General features: G+C 43.4%; 1 long non-coding RNA gene across 1 annotated transcript; it reads left to right on the top strand.

Annotated features, from left to right (window-relative positions):
* Window positions 1-278: 278 nt before the first annotated feature.
* On the top strand, window positions 279-2,291 carry LOC144587359 (uncharacterized). Its single transcript, XR_013542511.1, has 2 exons — window positions 279-1,914; window positions 2,113-2,291. It is a non-coding gene; the product is annotated as an uncharacterized LOC144587359 (long non-coding RNA).
* The last annotated feature ends 1,713 nt before the right edge of the window (window positions 2,292-4,004 follow it).

Genomic DNA, 4,004 nt, shown 5'->3' with positions numbered 1-4,004 from the left:
TTAGAACAGTGACGGTGAACCTATGGCACGCGTGCCACAGCTGGCACGCATAGCCCCCTCTGTGGGCATGTGAGCCATAAGTCACCAGATTGCTAACCCTGGCAGCCAAACCTGAGAAAAAGGTTGCAGCCGCAGTGCTAGTGTCCTGAAAGGTGGCGGGCCAGGATCCAGAGCAGCTGGTCCTGGCGGGTGTTGGACACAATTGGAGGCAGATCCGGAGTGGGGTCTGGAGGCACCTTCATGCCTGGGATTCCCCCTTCCACCACCACTTCCACTTATGTTGCCACCCACTGCCTGCTGGGTTTTGTTTTGTTTTCCAGTTCAGGCACTCGGGCTCAAAAAGGTTAGCCATCACTGGGTTAAAATAAACCGATGCATAGTACAGGGGAAATCTGAATTTGATACTGGTGAAGAAAATCAATGGTTTTTTGGTACACCAAATGACATACAAGAAATCAGCAGTGCTGTGCAGTGGCTAATGCAATCATAGGTTGCATCATTACTAGTATAGCATCTAGGTCTCCAGAAATGGGGTTCCACTCTGTTCTGATTTGTTCAAAACCTACTTGGAAAACTTTGCCAGTTTCTGCACACTGTTGTTTAAGAAGGAAATGCATTACCTGGGCTGCATTCAGAGTTGAGCGACAAAGGTAGCGTAGTGTCCCCAGACCAAGTCCTGGAAAGGAAGATTAGAGATGTTGTGCAGGTGTTGGGGCTCATGTTGTATTAGAAGATTCACTCTAGATTTGATCTGATTTTTGTTGGCCATGTGTTTTATTTTGGGCCTTAACCTTAGAGAAGGACCCTCAAGAGACAACAGGATTGCCAATAGCTGAAGAGTTCTCACAAAGAGGAGGGAGCAGACCTATTGCTCCAGTGTAGACCGCAACCCAATTGGTTATGAAAGAAGATGCATAGGCTAAATGTTGTCAACAATTCCTGGTGACACGAATCATTGCAGTAGTATGACTTGGGAACGGATGGACTCTTCTCACTTAAACATTTGAGCAGAAGCATCTGGGGTCAAACTGGGTACAGGACTGAGGACCCTTAGGCCCTCAAGGTTTTTTAGATTATGGCTCCCACATTGATCATAGGCCTGGTGTGGGCAACGTTGGCCGGCCTTGGGACCCTCCAGGAGCCACACAGACTGTCAGAAAATGTTTTGAAAAGATTGAAACAGAAATGCTTGTCTACTTCCAGTTTTGAAAAACAGGTATGCCTTGATTTTCAATGTTTATTAAAGCCCTGTGATAGATTTAAGAGATACATCACAACTCTAGGTGTTTTGCAGAAGCTGGAAGTCATCTTTTTTTTGTGGGAGGGGGAGGGGGAAAAAGGACCAGAAGAGCCTGGGAACCATAGAAACAGTTGTGGTAGGAGCAGACGTGGCCCCAGACCCCATGAGGGCTGTAGCTTTTGGGAACTGAAGTTGAAGAGGCACAGATTCTGCCAGCCTGCCATGGTAGAAGATTTATTTTCTTAGCAATAGGTTGGACTTGGCTGCTTTGAGTCTCTTTCTTAAGACTCGGGAGAGCTTTTAACATGAAAGGCACTTTGTTTGGCCCTTGTATTCTATTATGGGCAGATACAACAGTGAAACTAAGGCTTCCCATAGTAAATACATTATAATCAGGTTTCATATGCTACCAAGACCTTTATCCTTCCCACCTGCACATTATGGCTCTAATAAACGCATTATCAGGTCATGAAAGCTATGGCAAACATGTGACTAGAGGATCTGATAAGTCAGGAGCAGAGATTAACAGGTCTCTCCCCCCCCCCCCTTTTCTCACGGAAAAAGCTGCACAAGAATCCCTCATTTAAAACAATTGCAGCCTGTGAATTTACTGCACTTAAATCATTACTGGCAATTAGTATGTGTCAGACGGTTGCAGCTGGCTCCAATTACAGGTAAGATTTTAGAGTTTTGAACTTAATTGTATGCATGATAGTGGGAAGTTGGGGACGCATGCCAGGATAAATGAGATCACACCTCTTTGAAACTGGAATGTTATCATTTTTATTACTTTCAGTTGCCTTTGTCCTTCACACGGGGGAGGGATGGAAAAATTATTTCTAAAGGCTCACTACAGTTTCTTACTATTATAGCATCACCCAACAATTCCATGAATTCAATGGACCACCTAAACGGATACTGGAAAGAATTAAGCCTGCGAGTAGAGCCAGCCTGTGTGGCTCTGGGGGCAAGCTGCGCAGTCCCAGGGCACCCCCAGAAAAAGGGAATGGGAAACCATTTCCAAGTACTCTCTATCTATAAAAAGTCTGAACTGAATTGATGGCATACGAATATTTATTATTATTACACCAATAGCCCAGAAATATTATTTTTAAATAATTACAACAATTTATTATTTAGAAATGGGGTGACGGCTTATGAAGGAAGCGCTACATTGGACGGGTACTTGTTTGAGTGTATTTTTGTTTGTGTGTGTGTTAACTGAGCATATTTTCCGATAATAATACTGTATTATTATAATGCAATATTTGATCTGTATCTCTGAAAGAAATGACATTTTTGCCTGCATTTTCTCCAGGGTTTCCGCCACTCTTTTAGCTTTCACTAAAAAATGATACAAAAATCCTGAACCTATCACCAGAAGCCCCCATTCGGGGCAAACTGCCATTTATTCATTTGAATCAGCAAAGTCCAGCCTTCTAACTCTTGTACTTTACTGGACTCGCTGTCACAATACTGTAATTCCTATATAAATGATGCCAAGACTTACCTGGTGCGCTTGGGCCAATCTCTCTCACCAAAGTCTACCTTTCAAGGATGTTTCTGTCATAAAATGGGGAGAAGAGACCTATGTAAAGCAGCTAGATACGTTGCTGATTCAAATGAATAAAGCATGGCAGTCTGCCCTGAATGTGGGCTTCTGGCGATAGACTCAGGAAGGTGGCTGTTGATTTTTATGCAACTTTTCCTTTTATACACAAGCTCCTCCGGTCTGTGACAAATATAGTAATAACATAACAAGGACACTTGTTAATGACATCACAAGCACATGGCATGTTGATGAGCTTATAGCCATACTTCATAAGGAAACACACACACACACACACACACCAAAGCGTGCCCTTTAGCTGCAAGCTAGTTGGCCTGGGAAGAAAAACTCTTCTTGTCCTCCTTTTGGATGGCCAATAAATGGCTGAGATAAATTTGGATTGAATGAGGGAGAGTATTGTTTGATTTTGCAGCCTGAAGTCTTGTGGCAGCCGAGATGCTCAGCTAGTGTGGGCTCTGAGCCATTCCTTTCTTTCATGCCAGAAATGCCAGTTCCATGCCAGGAACCGTTTGTCAGGAATATTCAAAGGGTTTGACACAGAGTTCTCATTTGTATTTACCGTTTGTTCAGAGGTTAGGATAGGATCATTGTCCTCTCATAATTTTCTTGTTCTGCTTGGAGATTAGGGTCGGATCTCTGACCGGTGCTTCCTAATTTGATTTAAATTTGAAAGTAAAAATGTCAACAGCATATGTGGCCTTCCATGTCCATAGCTTGCATAGCTGGTTGGTTACAAAGGGGGAGAAGCTGGCAAGAGAGGACTATTTTCAGCTGCCATCCTATGTTTTGGCAATGTGCATTTCCACTTTAGCATGCGAGCCTGTGGTTTTGTGCTCCCCTCAGCAGACCAATTTCTTGCAGTGGGAATGGGCACCGGGAGCTCCGACTGTAGGCTTCAGCCTGTGCACTGAACGAGGCTCCACATTTTTCTAGATGGCTTTGACGGCTAAGCAGCTGTTAAATGCGCATGGAGCGTCTTGTGTGAGGTTGCACAGAAGGCATCCCAGCAATCAGCAGAATTATTTAACTCAATTATTTTTATTAATTTATTGTATGAAATACTTGAGACTGAATCGCTTTGATGTATGATATCCTAATCACACCCATAGGGCATCATGAAGCACAAAGCGTATGTGAGTGTCTTGAATTCCCCAGTGGTATGGTAATATCTCTTTAGTAGTATAAATAAATCAA

This window comes from Pogona vitticeps, chromosome 1 (assembly GCF_051106095.1).
Source record: "Pogona vitticeps strain Pit_001003342236 chromosome 1, PviZW2.1, whole genome shotgun sequence".
In the NCBI taxonomy this organism is placed as follows: domain Eukaryota; kingdom Metazoa; phylum Chordata; class Lepidosauria; order Squamata; family Agamidae; genus Pogona; species Pogona vitticeps.
The sequence above is the reverse complement of the archived record's forward strand: the minus strand, read 5'-3'. Positions and strand labels throughout refer to the sequence as shown.